An 18676-nucleotide genomic window follows, 5' to 3' on the forward strand; every position below is an offset into this window, starting at 1 on the left:
TAGCTTTCATTATAGTCAAGGTTATTCAAAGAAACATTGCTAAATGTATTACCTCAAAAGATATAAGAGGTTCACTATTTTTATTTCCTTTAAATTATTGTCCGTAGATTCTAATGTCACATTTCACTTTACCATGACATATTCAAACAGAACCTAATCTTTAAATGGAAACTGACAATTTCCCAGGAGAGTTTGAAGAATATAATAACATTTGATTGATTGAACTTTATTTAGTAAGAATTCTTAGCAAAACTCCCTCCCAAGAACACCCACACAGTGCTTCTTTATTTTCAGTGAACCACAAATCTCTAAAAGTCAAAGAAAACTTCCAACCTAAAAGTATAGGACAACACAGCTTCCCAATTATTTATGCTGCCAAGAATATATATTTAAACTACATAATTGAATACAGCACTATCATTTCATAAAAGGGCATTTTAACATAAAAATGTAAAAAGGCCATCACAGAATAAACAGTGCTACTCAAAAGTATTGCTGGTAATCTTATGAAGTATAGTTTCTATGTAAAAGATTTTTTCTTATTTTTATTTTACCATAAATCTGGTACTTCACAAACAAGCTTTTAGGACTGACTCACTCGGAAATTTCCTAGTGGTCCAGAGGTTAGGACTCCATGCTTTCACCACTGAGGTCAGGGGTTCAACCCCTAGTCAGAGAATTAAGACCCCACAATCCAAGGCATAGCCAAAAAAAGGGGGAAGGAGATCAATCACTCATTAGCTCAACAAATATTTACTGAGTTCTACTCTACTACTCAAAACACTGGAGACTAAGCAACGGCCAAGAATATGTACTGCCCTTAAAGAACTTACATTCTAGTGAGGGGATATGGATGAATAATCAAATAAATAAGATCATTAAATGCTCATAAGTGCTATTCAGAGAATTAAAACCAGCAAATCAACACAGAGAAAGGCTCATTTAGAGTCAGCGAAGGCCTCCAGTAGGAAGAAACTGAATAGCAAAGAATAGCAAAGTGGGGAAGGGATTCCAGACAGATATGACTAAAATAACTGGAAGGCCAGTGTGAAAAAGGGCAAGGAAGAGAGGAAAGGCTGTAGTCAGAGAAGAAGCAGGCTGTCTTAGCTTTGATGAGCCTAAGAAGTTTAGATTTTGTTATAAGCAAGACAGGAATTAAGTTTTGAACACTTAATTAAGTTTTAAACAGAGGAATGACATGATCTGATATTGTTTTAAAAGAGAATGTGGTTACAGTGCAGAGAATAGATCACAGGAGCATGAAGGCAGAAAGACTAAATTAAAAGCCTGTGACAGGGATTTCCCTCGTGGTTCAGTGGCTAAGACTCTGTGTTCACAATGCAGGGGGCTCAGGCTCAATCCCTGATTGGGGAACTAGATCCCCCATGCCACAACTAAGACCTGATGCAACCAAATAAATAACCTATTACAGTATTAAAGATGACAAATAATTCTGATCTGAACCACAAAAATAGTGGTGGACATAGAAGTAAATGGACATTTTGGAGGTAGAATGACAGGACTTGCAAAATACAGGGGAGTAAGGAAAATAAAGGAATCAAGAGTAACTCCTAGATTTTAGACAACATTGGGTAAATTTGGGCTAAATTGAGTAAATGGTGCTGCTATTACCAAGATAAATGGAAAAGGCAAGAATCAAGTTCAAGGGACAAGTTCTAGTAGTGGTCAGGGATAGAAATAAAAACTTGGGAAACAGATTTTTCTTTCTAGTCGTTCTTACTCTGTAGTGCCTACTGTTTTCTATTAATAGACTAAATAGTTGTCCACAATTGTATATGCAGTTTCATTTGAACAACACCCTAAGAGGGGAACCATTCTACCTTAGCAGTCACCTGCTAGCAATCACTGTCTAAGTTGCTAAGTCGTGTCCAATTCTTGCAACCCCATGGACTGTGGCTTGCCAGGCTCCTCTGTCCATGGCATTCTCCAGGCAAGAATACTGGAGTGGGTTGCCATTCCCTTCTCCAAGGGATCTTTCCAACCCAGGGATGGAATCCAGGTCTCCTGCATTGCAGGCAGATTCTTTAACCTCTGAGCTACCAGGGAAGCCAGCAGCCACTAAATATGTATATAAGAAAAATAATAGGTACAACTTGCATGCATGTGTGCTCAGTCACATCCAACTCTTTGAGACCCTATGGACTGCAGCCCATCAAGCTTCTCTGTCCATGGAATTCTCCAGGCAAGAATACTGGAGTGGACTGCCATGCCCTTCTCCAAGGTACAACTTAATGAGTGGTTAGTATGTGCCAGGAACCACGCTATATATATCTTTCAAGTACTATCTCATTTGAATTTACAACAACCGTAATAGAAGACATTTTATTATCACCATTTACACTTGAAGAAACTGAAACTCAAAGTGGTTAAAGAATTTGCTGAAAGTCACACATTACAGAGCAGAAATGCAAACTCTGGTAGTATAACTCCAGAACTGGGACTAGTTACCACTATACAGTGTCTGATCAGAGTAAATCCAAGATAGACTGACGTAAGTCTGAGACTTTTACAAATATCCAAGTTTCAGACCACTATACTGTGACTTCAACCCATGCAATATAATAGTCCAGAAAGAGCTTTCTTATTAGCTGGAGCATCACAGGAAATACTTTCAGAAGTTGCTTCTTTTTTTTCCATGTGTACTTATTCATAGTTAAATCTAAGCAGACAATGAATCTGCCATTTTTATCTTTAATTTGGCCAAGACTCCTAATTGCCACCAAGAATCATCTCTTAGACCTCTTCATTTTTTAAATTTCAATCACAATTTCATTTCTGTCAAAATCACAACACTGATTTTTGACAAAGAAAAATATCTTTTTTACCACTCTGCAAGAATTCAGAGGCACACAATGAGTACAAGGGTTCAGTTTACTATAAAACTAAGAAAATACCCCATCTCAGCCATTCGTCTTGTGCAAATCAAATTTAGGCTTTAGGAAAATTACAAATTATTTCTTAGCAAGATCTTTCAAGACTCAGAAATTGAAACCACAAATGTCCATAAAAGACTCCTCTGTAAGAAAAAAATTTTTTTATATATTCATGCTGTCCTTGGGTATGTCCTCTAACTAACCGGTGCCTATCATTCTCTAAATAAGAGTAAAAAATATGCAGCTTTATCCAAAGAGTTCTAAGGAACAGTAGTTTCTATTGAGTTTTTTAGAAATGATTAAACTGGTCTCTTATTTAGTAGTCCCAGTGTTTTGGGGCTTTTTTTTCCCCCTAAGAGGTATTCTAACAACGGTAACCAGCAATCTCATAGTTTCCACTAATGAGGACTAATCTAGATCTGAAGGCCCTGTCTTCAACCCTACTACATGGGCAGAGGGCCATCTTCTCCCACAGTCTATAGGACAGGACACAGACTGGCATTGGTTCTCATCAGCCTAAAGACTGACCTCAAGGAAACAGTGCAACCCCTCCTTGTGGAAACAGGGCAGACTGCTTTCCTGCAATAACGAAGCATTTAAAATTGAAACACGTGGAAGTTTTATACAGCAGTGATGGCGGTGGAGGCGGTAATGATAGTGGTCTCATTGTTATTGGGAAACCAGGGAGGGGGAGATGTGCCCACCAAAACTGTTGTATTGGGGAAAATGTAATCTTTGAAGTGTCTTCTCTTAGTTGGCACAACAGACATTCTAACTCAAGTGTAATTAAAACTATATACGTATAAATACAGCACACACACCATAGCACTCTTTGGAGTACTTTCAATGGACATACTTCACCCAGTGGTTATTTGATGTGATCACGTAGTCTCAAATGAAAGGGAAGGACCACTAGCTTTTGCAGTGGGTTGCTGTACAGATTTTCTAATGTTTCACTGCATCTGAGAGAATCAGGCATAAGAAACCTTAAGAATAAATTATTTTATTGCCTCAATAGTTATAAAAGTTCATAGAGAACTGCAATGTGATAGAACTACTATCATCAGGGTTTGACACATGTTTACATACACAAAGTATGTACATATGTATGTATGTACATATGTATGTATGTACATATGTACATACATAGGTATGTATGTATGTGTGTATATATAACATTATTTCAAAAGGGTAAAGCATCTGTCTGCAATGCAGGAGACCCGGGTTCAATTTCTGGGTTGGGAAGATCCTCTGGAGAAGGAAATGGCAACCCACTCCAGTACTCTTGCTTGGAAAATCCCATGGACGGAGAAGCCTGGTAGGCTACAGTCCATGGGGTCGCGAAGAGTCAGACACGACTGAGCGATTTCCCTTTCTTTCTTTCAAGCATCTATAACATATCACTTTGCCAGGGGTTGAGATAAGACATTTATCTTCACAAGCCTATTTACAAGCTTAAAATATACCTAAGTACTCCCACTCTCATTTCATTTGAGGGTGGGTTTTAGTATTTATTTTTAAATACTGGCATTTAAATGCACAGAATTTCATTCTAAATTATCATTTTCCGCATTCTCCTCCTTTATTACTTTGAAGGAAATCTTGATTGTCTTCATGTCTTTCTTGGTAGGAAAGAATAGCCTGGGGTAGAGGAACATTTAAAATGAATGTGGTTTATCTGAAAAACAAGACATTTGTCTGCAGACAGAGGCGAAAAAACAATTACTCTCCAGTGTAACTTGTCAAATAACCAGCCCAACCCATTCCCAAAAAGCCAGGGGTTAAACTCAAACACTGCTTCAAGATCTGGGATTCTAAATAGCCAAGGGTACGGTAAGATAAATCCCTTATATTTATATCCTAAGAGACTGCTATTAATATTCCAAATATAGGCAGATACGCTAACATGGACATTTCTTCAAATCCCTACAGCTCTTAGAGAGGAGGATGGAGGGAAGTGAGAGGGAGTTTGGGATGGACATGTACACACTGCTAGATTTAAAACAGATAAACAACAATGACCTATGCACAGCATATGGAACTCTGCTTAGTGTTAGGTGGCAGCCTAGATGGGAGGGGAGTTTCAAGGAGAATGGATACATGTGTACGTATGACTGAGCCCCTTTGCTGTTCACCTGAAACCAACACAACACTGTTAATTGGCTATACCCCAATACAGAATAAAAAGTATATATACAAAAATCTCTACAATTCTATCATAGGGAATAGTCCTATTCTAGAAAGTCTGTATCAGCTAAAAATACATCACAAAATTTACATTTTACAAAAATGAATATATTTTTTGCAGGTAAAATGGACACCTAACATTGTATTAGCTTCAGATGATTCGGTATTTGTATATATTGCAAATAATCACCACAATGTCTAGTTAACATCCATAACCATACACAAAGATTTTTTTTTTCTTGTGATAACAACCTTTAGATTTATAACAAAAACATTTAATGGTTTTGTTTTCTTTACTGTGGGGTGGAATGGGGGTTGATGGGAACAGATTTCGCACTTTCCAGATTTTGACAAAAGCATAACAGCTCCAGATTGACTATATGTGAAGGGAAGAAGTAATTAAATCCAAATGGAATCTCCAAACATTATAAGAAGGCAGTTCTTTTTAGGTAGCATTAGGTAACAAACTTAAGACTCCACAGAAATGGTTAGACCTTAAATTATTTCTCCAAAAACCTAAAACTCACTATATACCATGGGAAAATAATATACATATTTAAACTCCGCACTTCGAAACCAAAAGTTAACACATTTTCCAATGTTATTTGTGCAAGTGGAGGGGTAGGAGAGTAGATTATTGAAATGAATCATCATTCAAAGGACAGAAGCAGAATTAAAAGCTTAGATAGACAAATTCGGTCAAGCTTTAGCCATAAAGGACTGCCAGCTCCTGCCTTGGTCTCTTGGAGACCTGAGCTGCTCTCAAGGAGGTCCAACTACCAGGATGAAGAAACCACAGGGAGAGGCACTCAAACTACACAGACAAAGAGGAATCCAGCCAAGATTTCCAGTCACCTCTACCAAAACAGACCAGACCTATTATCAGCTGCTGCTGCTAAGTCACTTCAGTCATGTCCGACTCTGTGCGACCCCATAGATGGAAGCCCACCAGATCCCCCGTCCCTGGGATTCTCCAGGCAAGAACACTGGAGTGGGTTGCCATTTCCTTCTCCAATGCATGAAAGTGAAAAGTGAAAGTGAAGTCGCTCAGTCGTGTCTGACTCTGTGCGACCCCATGGACTTCAGCCTACCAGGCTCCTCCATCCATGGGATTTTCCAGGCAAGGGTACTGGAGTGGGGTGCCATTGCCTTCTCCATATTATCAGCTAAATACTTTCAAGTGATCCTAGCCAATACCACATGGAACAGAAGAATTAACCAGCTACTCCTGACCCATAAAACCATTAACTCTAATAAAATGGCTGCTCTTTTAAGCCACTAAATTTTAGGACAGAAAAATCAAACTCACTGTGAAAATACATTTTGCACTGCAACTAATACTCCATAAATACACATAACAGAAATACTTCACAAAGCAGTATTTATCCTTACCATATTCAGTGCACTGGCACTTTCTATTTTTCTTTTATAAAATACCACTTTTTCTACACCCAAATTGATTCATGATCTAGTTTGAAAAGCTTTTTAATCTAGACTACTCACTTCACAGGTGTATACACAAACCTAGACAGAAACCTTAATAGGACCCAAGTGCTCTGATTAATAATGCAAAGCTCTTTTTCCTTATATCATCCTAAGAGACCACAGGTACTATAGTTCATAACAAGAAGTTTCTCATAAACTCACATACACTCTTCAGAGCTGAGTGAAAAGCTGAAAAGCAGAGATGTCTGATGTTGGAAGTGATGCAGAAATCAGAAATAGCTAAGAGGGACTGAGTCCTTTTTTTAAATCACTTCCTTTTACTTCCCCTCTTCTTTTCACAGATCTGCATTTTCTTACTCCTACTTCCTTCTTCCTACGGTTATCAAGCATTATAAAATTGAGCTGTTAAGTATCAGTCGAATTTAATGAAATGTTATAGTCATATCCTTAAAAGTAGGCTAACTGAACATTTTACCATTTCTTTAAAAATGTTGCTTTTTTTCTGTTTGAGGTCGAAGACTAATTGTGGCTGCAGGCCTTTTCTAATGAAAAAGAATTCTCACCACTGCCATCTCAGATTTGGTAGAATATTTTTAGAAAATTTTAAATTATTAATAATATTAAGATTAATTCATAGATTTTTAGATTACTAGTAATAGTTTCACATATAATTTAGGAGTATTTTTGAAGCAAAGGGCTTGCTTATTTTTTTTAATCCCATAAATCACTATTGATTCCTGCTGTATTGTTTATATAATACCTGAATATTTGAGCTAATTACTAAACGTTAAGACAGATTCAGGTTTGAACCCTATCTCTGCCATTTATTGTATAATCTTGAGCATATTAAATTCTGTGGACAGTAATGGTTATTCCATATTATTATAATAATTAATAATGCTAAGTCATAACATTCAAATCGTCAATATCAGAGAAAAGTACAAAATTTCCAAGGTAAATAAAAACTTATCAGAAATTGTTCTCTTAGTTGGAACATTTTAACTCTCAAAACATAAGCAAAATTGGCTTATGCCAAGCAAAAAAGGCTTTTAATGGAAAACACAACCTGCTCAAAACTGAAGTTCAATGAGTTAATCCACTGCAAAGCTTACAATTAAGTATATCCCACAAGTTTATTTTAGGGGGTGAGGAGGGCTGGACACTTACATATGTGAATAACAGAACTTGAAAGACAAAAATCTAAACAAGGTTACTAAACAGAAAACAGAATTTCCTTAAATAGTGTGCTTATCTCTCACATACAGAATTTATTCTGACAAGTTCTCAATTTCTGTCTTCAGAGTGTAATACACACACCAAGAAATGTGAATCACATGTCCTGAGTGTGAAATGAGAGCTTACTACTTAGGGACGCTTAACCTCCCTGGGTCTATTTCCTCAGCAGAAGGTAGTTACCTGGTGGCCTTGTGAGGATCTAAGTGAAAGTTATTGACGTATTCATATGTTATTTTTATCTTTAAAAAAAAAACTGATGCTTCATTTCCTGTTCTAGAAAGTAGGACAATGAGAAATTATAAGATTTGGCATCAAATTTCATTTCAGATACTTAATAGCTATGTTACATGACTCATATTTAACCTACTGGGCTTCAATTCTCTAAACACAAGGTAAATATGAGACTGATTTTAAGTACCTCCCCAGGCACTGACAATCTAAAGGGTCTAAAACATGTTCAGAGTTTTCAAAAAATTCACGTGAAATTGTAAATTATCATTTCAAAACCACATCTAATACTGAGATTTGCAGGAAACTTCAACTCTATGAGATCCTACCCTACCTTAGGGTTTGCACACCTAGACATCTCTTCCCACCCCTGTTCCTACTCCTACTCACACCAGCATTCCCTGGCCTTCTTTGGAAATACCAAAATAGCTCCTAAAAGGGAAAGCCTAAGAAAGCCTGCTTTAACCTGTTTTATGAGTAAAAAGAAGCAACATCTTGTTCAACAAGAGAGCATTTAAAGAGCTTTGAATCTGACATGATAGTCACAGGATACTAACAAGTCTTCTCAGGAATGTAGCTTATTCAGGCTTCACATAGAAGTGAAGTCGAAGGTCTAGTAAGCTCTGCATAAGAAAAACAATTTCTGAAAAACTCTATTTTAGGAGGAACCCAAGACTTCCTCAGCCATGACTACAAAATAAGAAAATGTTCAAATCTCTAATGCGGTTAACTTCAAAGACAACACATTTGAACTGTTTGTTTAAAAAGATAAACAAATTGTTTAACTTACTTAACTCAGAAACTTAACATGGGTTTCCAAACTTTAGCTCAAGGGCTCAAAGGGTAAAACTATTTTCTTTGCTACATCAAGCTTAAAGGAATTTGAGAACCCTAAGACATCTGAATTTGATTATTTTGCTCTATTTCAATAGTTTTCAAGTGACCCCTCTTGGATGAGTCAATAGAGACAAGTTTCTTAAAAAGACCATTTTGCGATATCACTTACTGGTTACATAGTACATTGTTACACAGTATGTTATGAAATCAAGAACCAATACTGCTAACCTTCAGTGCTTTTGGAGTTCATTACAATGCAAATAATCTCACTAAATGTGGACTTGCAAACCCATAGGGAAAAGACTGACCATTCTGATAGGTCACTGAGTTCTTTGTAAATTCACTCTTTCAGAAAATTCATTTCTCCACCAAATAAGCAGTGGTACTATATTTATTTTAAGAAAGAAAACACTGACAACATGGCCTTAATAATACGTTTCTATTAATATAGTGTTGTTGGTTGGTTGATTGTGTGTGCTTAGTTGTATCCAACTCTTTGCAATCCTATGGACTGTAGCCTACCAGGCTCCTCTGTCCATGGAATTTTCCAAGCAAAAATACTGGAATGGATTGCCATTTCCTCCTCCAGAGGATCTTCTGGACCCAGGGATCGAACCCGAGTCCCTTGCATCTTCTGCACTGGCAGGCAGATTCTTTACCAACTGTGCCACCTGGGAAGCCATTAATACAGGAGAAATATATTTCTTTTGAGGTAATTTTCCCTATGGACAAATGCATGAGATGATTATTACAGTCAAAGCTTATTATAGTCATCAGAAAGAACAGAAATGCAGTCTAGAGTGCATCTCTTGGCCTCTGTCCTCCAGCACTGGATTTATTTCACACACAAGCTCACTCCCCATGACAATAAAAAACAAAGGTCCAAGAACCATGAAACATTTTCATTAAGAGTTCTGTCAACTCTTCTGAACAGATAACAATTTACAGTCAATATATGATTCCATTTTGCACCACTGAATACTACAAAGCTTCAAACCTCTTTAAAGAGTTAATTAATTCATTGAACAAAAATTTAGGGCCTATGTTGCAATGAAGTAATTAGTTATAAAGCATTGAGAGTTGTTCAACTAGTTTCCTGACTTCAAGTAGCAGTAGACAAGATGAAACACGCACACACTGCGCACTGCAATGATACGAAGCATAAAGCACCAAGCAGCAGACAGAGCCGTTCCCAGGCCTGGCGATTAGGAAAATTTTATAAGGGAGATAGACTTTGTCTGGACCTTGAGGAATGAGGTTTCCAGTGGCAGCAGGAGACAGGAGAGGATTGTTTGTTCATTTTTGTAAATATTTTCTTTAAGTGCCATAATGAATTTTTCTCTTGCTGAGAGAATGACACCACCTCCTGCACCCTTCAAGTTCCTGGTAGAGCTGTTGATTATAGTGTCTTCCTCAACATCCATACACTCCCCAACATATATAAACACACGCACACAGGAAAAAGAGTAAGAGTACCTCCAAGGCTGGCCAAAATCCCCACCTCTGAGACGCTAATTGGTTCAATGGTGGGTATGTAACCCAGGCAGGGCCAATCAGAATATTCTCAAAACCGTTAAACAGATGTGGAAAGTCTTGCCTTTGGGCTCATGAGATTGTGGGCTTAGGGATGAAAAATGCTGTCTTTCTTACTACATTTAAGATGGCCTGTGTGAGAAATAAATTCAATACCAGAGGATAATAGAAGCTAAGGATGCATTCCTAGAATGAGTCATATTTGGCTAGACTTCCCATTCTTTGAGTCAACTGAGTCTCTTAGAGAATTAGAAATGGTTCTACTATGGATACACCAAAGTCCAGCCTGAGCCTCTAGACGGCAAAAAAGCCAAGTAACTACTTCAATATCATTTCCAATAATCGCTAATTTTGTGAGTGATCAGTGATCACATAGGCTACTTCCAGACCTATAATCTTGTATTTGCAGCTAACACAGAAAAATAGCTGGGTTTACTAATGACTAAGTGCGGCTTGCTGACAAAATTGTGAGAGCCTGTTAATAAGTAAGCAAACTGGGTTTCTTACATAATTGCTGTACACAATTTCTTATTCTACAGAAGGTGCTGAAATCGGCATGCATGCGATGAAAGCCAAATTCCAAGTGGAAATTTAGATGTTCTTATGTTGAAAACTAATTATTGTTTTCTAAATGGAAACATTTTTAAAGAAATCATGTGAGGGCACAAGTACAAACAAAAACACCAGAAGTAAAACATAGAAGAGAGGGCAACAACTTTAAATCTGCTTTGGAAAATATTCAAAAGGTATCATCTTCAAGTAGTATGTGAAACTTGAGTTCATGAGACCACTTCCAGTGAAATACGCCTTCTAAATCTTGAAATTCAAAAACCTGAAGTCTTTACCTTAGTCAGTTACTATCAGAAACGGAAAAAAAACCTAAGAACTCAATGACATAACCAGCACAAGTACTATGGAAAAACTAGCCAAATAAGACCTTTGAAACAAGCATTGACTTAGAATTATCAACATGTAGAATGGGGACTGCAGGAATATTTTAGCAAGTGATTCTGATGAGAAACTGTTGTTTCCTCACAATCAGTTCAGTTCAGTTCAGTCGCTCAGTCGTGTCCGACTCTTTGCGACCCCATGAATCGCAGCACGCCAGGCCTCCCTGTCCATCACCAACTCCCAGAGTTCACTCAGACTCACGTCCATCGAGTCGGTGATGCCATCTAGCAATCTCATCCTCTGTCATCCCCTTTTCCTCCTGCCCCCAATCCCTCCCAGCATCAGAGTCTTTTCCAATGAGTCAACTCTTTGCACGAGGTGGCCAAAGTACTGGAGTTTCAGCTTTAGCATCAGTCCTTCCAAAGAAATCCCAGGGCTGATCTCCTTCAGAATGGACTGGTTGGATCTCCTTGCAGTCCAAGGGACTCTCAAGAGTCTTCTCCAACACCACAGTTCAAAAGCATCAATTCTTCGGTGCTCAGCTTTCTTCACAGTCCAACTCTCACATCCATACATGACCACTGGAAAAACCATAGCCTTGACTAGACGGACCTTTGTTGGAAAAGTAATGTCTCTGCTTTTCAATATGCTATCTAGGTTGGTCATAACTTTCCTTCCAAGGAGTAAGCGTCTTTTAAAATCATGGCTGCAGTCACCATCTGCAGTGATTTTGGAACCCTAAAAAATAAAGTCTGACACTGTTTCCACTGTTTCCCCATCTATTTCCCATGAAGCGATGGGACCAGATGCCATGATCTTCATTTTCTGAATGTTGAGCTTTAAGCCAACCTTTTCACTCTCCTCTTTCACTTTCATCAAGAGGCTTTTTAGTTCCTCTTCACTTTCTGCTGTAAGGGTGTTGTCATCTGCATATCTAAGGTTATTGATATTTCTCCCGGCAATCTTGATTCCAGCTTGTGCTTCTTCCAGCCCAGCGTTTCTCATGATGTACTCTGCATAGTAAACTTTAAAAAACTGAATTTTTAAAACAGAGTTTGATGAGATGGTTGGATGGTATCACTGACTTAATGGACCTGAGTGAGCAGACTCCAGGAAATAGTGAAGGACAAGGAAGCCTGGTGTTCTGCAGTCTATGAGGTCGCAAAATCAGACACAGTTTTGCGACTGAACAACAACAAAAAATTGAGTATTTAAATTTTTCAAAAGGCCCTCAATCCTTTTATTGAATCCTTGGGGCAAGGTATGTTTTAGGGCCAGAATTTTATGAGATTCACAAGTTTGTGAATTTTAGGAAGGTAACACACTCTATGTACTATATTTTGTAAACTGCCCGGGAAGGTTTCATGCAGCATGCCATTAACAAGCAGATATATCTACAGCAAAACACACACATTTGTGTCAACAAATAAATACTGTAGGGAGCCTCACACCCGTTCAAGTTTTGCTGGCAAATTAATTCTATCTCAAACCTTTTTTTTTTAATTTCTAGTTTTCAGAGCTTTGGGGATTTCAGAAATAAAGATGAAAAGACTATAACCTATACGAAAATCTTAACGCTTATTTTACAAAGTTTCAGATTTACTTAGTATCCCAGAGGTCCATTCTATAATGATGATACTCAGCCACTCAGCACTTGACCAAAATATGTATTCAGTATACATCAAGTTCCTCCAGCTTAAAATCAAGTCCTAATATATATGTTCAATTTAGAACAGTTGGAAAATACAAAAAAATAAAAAATAATAAACAAAAATAACCCACTATTTGAATGTAAACTGGTATAGCCAGTAGGCAGAACAGCATGGAGGTTCCTCAAAAAATTAAAAATAGAGTTACCACATGATCCAGCAATTCCAATCCTGGGCACATATCCAGACAAAACTGTAATTCAAAAAGACACATGCACCCCTATGTTCATAGCAGCACGATTTAAAATAGTGAAGGCATGGAAACCAAAATGTCCATTGAGAGAAGAATGGATAAATTAGATGTGGTGTGTGTAATATTACTCAGCCATTAAAAAGAACGAAATAATGCCATTTTCAGCTACATGGATGCCTAGAGATTATCATACTAAGTGAAGTAAGTCAGAAAGAGAAAGACAAATACCATATGATGTCACTTAAACGCATCTGGAATACCCTTTCAACCTGAGGGCTTTGATCTTTCTTAAATTCTGGAAAATTCTCAGTCATCATTTCTTCTAATATGATTTAGGGAAATTAAAATGGAGGCAGTCTGGTTCAGGCTTCAGAAGTAAGGGAGCAGACCTCTGACCAACTTCTGATCTTGCCTGGACTTCCTGCCTGTAATCGCACAATTGCTACCACCAAGTCAAGTGGCCTGTGATTATAAGCAGGAGCCTCCAAAACTGCAATTGAAGTCTCACCTATGGGGTCGACACACCGCCCAGGACCCTATTCCCCACTAGGACTCTAGACTGCTGTTACTCAGGACTTCCCAGTGCTGTTCAAGTCTGGATGTAGAATTTGGCCAACGTGGTGATGCATATGCTACTGCCTCTATTGTTCCTGTTTCTTTTCTTTTAATGACTATATGGACTTTCCAGGTGGCTCTAGTGATAAAGAAATGACTATATGTTGAGATTAAGTCAAATAATCCTGTGTTAAATATTGAAATTATTTACTGTGTAACTAGTGGTTTATTAATGAATCCTTCAATCCTAAATTGAAAGAAAACTTTCAGCAAAACAACATTGCCTCTCCACTATTCACACTCTTTCCTCTTTTCGGAACTCCTAATTAGACATTAGTTGATGCCTCAATTTTTACACATATGTATGTATTGCCAGGGAGAACTTCCAAATGTACAAGCTGGGTTTAGAAAAGGTAGACGAATCAGAGATCAAATTGCCAATTTGTTGGATTATAGAGAAAACAAGGGAATTCCAGAAAAACATCTTCTGCTTCATCAACTACACTAAAGTCTTTGACTGTGTGGATCTCAACTAACTGTGGAAAATTCTTAAAGAGATGGGAATACCAGACCACTTTACCTGTCTCCTGAGAAACTTGCATGCAGGTCAAGAAGCAACAGTTAGAACCTGACATGGAACAATGGACTGGTTCAAAATTGGGAAAGGAGTATGACAAGGCTGTATATTGTCACCCTGTTTATTTAACTTACATGTGGAGCACATCAAATGAAATGTCGGGCTGAATAAATCACAAGTTGGAATCAAGATTTCCAGGAGAAATATAAAAAGCCTCAGATATGTAGATGATACCACTCTAATGGCAGAAAGTGAAATGGAACTAAAGAGTCTCTGGATGAGTGTGAAAGAGGAGAGTGAAACAGCTGGTTTGAAACTAAACATTCAAAAAACTAAGATCATGGCATCTGGTCCCATCACTTGCTGGCAAATACATAGGGAAACAATGCAAACAGTGACAGACTTTCTTTTCTTCGGCTCCAAAATCACTGCGGATGGTGCCTGCAGCCATGAAATTAAAAGACCTTTGCTCCTTGGAAGAAAAGCCATTACAAAACTATATAGCATATTAAAAAGCCGAGACATCACTTTGCCAACAAAGGTCAGAATAGTCAAAGCTATGGTTTTTCCAGTAGTCATTTACAGATGTGAGAGTTAGACCATAAAGAAGGCTGAAAACCAAAAAATTGATGCTTCTGAATTGTGGTGCTGGAGAAAACTCTTGAGAGTCCCTTGGACTGCAAGAAGATCAAACCAGTCAATCCAAAAGGAGATCAACCCTGAATATTCACTGGAAGGACTGATGCTGAAGCTGAAGCTCCAACATTTTGACCACCTGATGCAAAGAGCTGACTCAGTGGAAAAGACCCTGATGTTGGGAAAGATTGAAGGCAAAAGGAGAAGGGGGTGGTAGAGGATGAAATGGTTAGACAGCATCACCAACTCAATGGACATAAATTTGAGCAAACTCCAGGAGATAGTGAAAGACAGGGATGCTGGCATGCTGCAGTCCATGGGACTGCAAAGGGTCAGATACGACTTAATGACCGAACGTAACACACACGTGTATATATACATATAATATATATATTCTCTTGATTTTTCTTGATTTCTCTGTACTACAACTGGGAGAATTACTCAGTACTATCTTCCAACTCATTAATTTTCATTTTAAATGTGTTTGAACTGGAGTTTAACCAACTTTTGTTAATTTCAGTAACTATTTTTTATTTTACATAGCCATTTACTTCATATTTACTATTTTTTATTTATAACATGTTTTAAATAACTATTATTTCTTTTATCTTTTTAAGGATCTTTAAAAATACTTAAAATCAGTCTGAAATTGCTCTAACAATCCAGTAGATTTTAAGGGAGTTTATCTCCTGGTAGTTGTGTTTATTTTCTAAGTAATGGTCTTCCTTATCTGTTTGCAGGCTCAGACTTTCCCTTCCTTTTTCCAATGGTTTTGAGGTAAGCTACCCCTCTTCTTTGCCAACAAAGGTCCATCTAGTCAAGGCTATGGTTTTTCCAGTGGTCATGTATGCATGTGAAAGTTCGACTGTGAAGAAAGCTGAGAGCCGAAGAATTGATGCTTTTGAACTATGGTGTTAGAGAAGACTCTTGAGAGTCCCTTGGACTGCAAGGAGATCCAACCAGTCCATTCTTCTTCATTCTGATGAAGATCCATCAGTCCTGGGTGTTCTTTGGAAGGAATGATGTTAAAGCTGAAACTCCAGTACTTTGGCCACCTCATGCAAAGAGTTGACTCATTGGAGAAGACTCTGATTCTAGGAGGGATTGGAGGCAGGAGGAGAAGGGGACGACAGAGGATGAGATGGCTGGATGGCATCACCGACTCGATGGACATGAGTTTGAGTAAACTCTGAGAGTTGGTGATGGACAGGGAGGCCTGGCGTGCTGCAATTCATGGGATCGCAAAGAGTCGGACACGACTGCGTGACTGAACTGAACTGAACTGAACCCCTCTTCTAGATTCATGACCTCCAAGTCTGGTGCTCTTGTACCAGTTGATAATGGAGAAATTACAGTTCCCAACTTTAAGCCATCTGGCAGCTCAGCCACTTCTGTGTCACCACTTCAGATTCACAGCTTTTTAAAGCAACAGCCAGGAACAGAGGCTTTCAGCCTTCTTTTCAGTCAGCCCCAATCCAGCTACAAGATTCACTCAGGGTATCTGACTCCAGCTCCCCTGCACAAAGTTATTTCCACTTGCTCCTGAACCCAGAATCTAAATGCATGTTTCCTTTTCATTTCAGTCCCTGGAGATGTTTATCTTGTTCTTGAGTATACCTGGATCTTTTCTTTTTCTGCTTAAATGTGTAACTGCAGTTTGGAACAGGGTAGGGAGCCAAAAGCAGGATAAACACTACCACAACAGCAGTAGCTAACATTTACTGCAGACATACTATGAGCCAACTTTATATTTATTTTTTAATGAAATCCTCTCAACAATCTTTTATGGTAAGTACTTTTATTATATCCATTTAAAAGGTGAGAAAACAGAGGAATGGGGCCATTAAACAATCTTACCAAGATTACCAGCTAATAAAGACCAAGGACCAAAGGTCTGATTCCAGAGACCATGCTCTTAACTACGCCTCTGCTGGCTTCCATTCTGACCAGAATGCTCGACAATTTTGATTTAACTCTGAATATTTTGCATACAGACAGGATTTTATTGTCTGGAAGGGAAGCCAAGCCATATTCCAGGTAGAAAGTAGCATACTGGCTTCATGTTTTATTTAGTGTTATTCAGTCTAGGCCTATACCTAATACCAGAAACTTAGTTTTCAATGCCTTTTTACCAAAAGTCTTTCCGACTTTGCCTGGGCTCCACACATTTCATGTTTATCTCTAGACACCTAGGACCATCCATGGAGGCTTTCCTCTGACTCTGCCTTTTCACCACCCTCACTCTGCCCTAATTTATAATGCCTAGGAAAGGACTTTATTAAGGCATTCATACAAAGTACCTCCAAGAGTTCCATTTTTCATTTTCCTTCATAGTCAAAAGCTTTAATATTAAAGGATTAAATTTGTAATGTAAGCAACATGCAATGTCACCTAAAAAGAGCCAAACTCGATTTTAGGCTGCACTGTTAAAAGCAGAAGATCTAAAAAAGTAAAACTCAGTAGTCTCACTCTACGCTGTGCTGATAATTCACTCAAACATTAACTGAATAGCTCCCAAGGACCAGGCACTGAGCGACACACTACGGACACATGATCAATCATCCTTTCTCTTTTCTACTATGCGTACATTTTCCACATTTAATCCTCACCACAGGCCACCCCGGGAACAGTATGCTCCATTTATAAAAATCACATTTCAGAGAATTTTCTGAAATTAAAAAAAAAAAAGTGTTTATTGTTGCTTTGTCATCCAAAATACTTACAGACTTTTCTGAGGTTTAATACACAATTTTAAAACAGAGAGATTAGTGAAGTAAAAGACAGAAGGAAAGACTAAAAGGAGCCCATAGAAGACAAATGGTTAGGCAACAATAACTTGAGAAAAGTTCAGCATTTGCTGACTGGAGAAGTGCTGTTTGTTTCCTTTTTAATCAAGATTAAAATTATATATAATTTATATGCATAAGTTATATAAAAGTCATGACCTAGAACAATGTGTAATTGTTAAACCACGACCCAGAACAATGTATAATTACTAACATCAGAAAGAGTTACAATGGCTCTTCAGATTCAGCCTTTCCTAACATCAACTTCAGAGCTTACAAGTATTTTCTATGATGAATAAATCGAGCTATTCTTAATGAAGCTTAGGTAGAACTTGAGACTGGTGAGAAAGTCAATACAAAGTCTAAGCAAAATAAAGTCTTAAACTTGAGTTGTGGCAGCAGGATGGAAAAGAAAAGGAATTTATCAGACATAATTGAAGAAGACCAACTTTGATAACCATATACAGAGGGAAAATGAACCACGTATCTAGGCTCCAAACTTTGGAATAAGAGAAGTTAGTGGCGCCATTAACATACATACAGACCATGGAAAAAGGTGCAGATTTAGGACAACAGGTGAATTTAGCTTGATATGTATGACTTTCAAGTGTCAGCAAGACACTCCGAAGGAGATATTCAGCAGTTCAAATTAGGTCTGGGGGCTGAAGGACATAAGATAAAAAGATCACACAGGTGAAAGTGTTCAGTACAAAACCGTGACCCCTTTATACCTTCCAGCTTTAGTCAGACCAAACAGATGCAGTTCCCCAGCAGAGGCAGCTCTCTCCCATTTCTACCTCCAAACAAACTTTTCTTTAAAGCCAGACACCCTATTTTCCACCTGGTTAGCTCTCTGTCACCTTTTGGAATACGCAGGTGTCATTTTCCCACCAAGAAGATGGTACCGGTTCTTTGCTCTCTCACTTCGTGTACCTAGTTTTCAGCACCATGCCTAAAATAACAGGCAC

At 38.1% G+C, this 18676-nt stretch overlaps 1 protein-coding gene across 6 annotated transcripts in view; it reads right to left on the reverse strand.

Moving 5' to 3' along the window:
* Window positions 1-18676, reverse strand: part of ADK (adenosine kinase) — a 549097-nt gene that overhangs the window by 527140 nt on the left and 3281 nt on the right. The gene's annotated exons all lie outside the window — the stretch shown is intronic.

This window comes from Bos grunniens, chromosome 28 (genome assembly GCF_055505025.1).
Source record: "Bos grunniens cultivar Pamir isolate PY7600 chromosome 28, Bosgru_T2T1.0, whole genome shotgun sequence".
NCBI classification, from domain to species: Eukaryota; Metazoa; Chordata; class Mammalia; order Artiodactyla; family Bovidae; genus Bos; species Bos grunniens.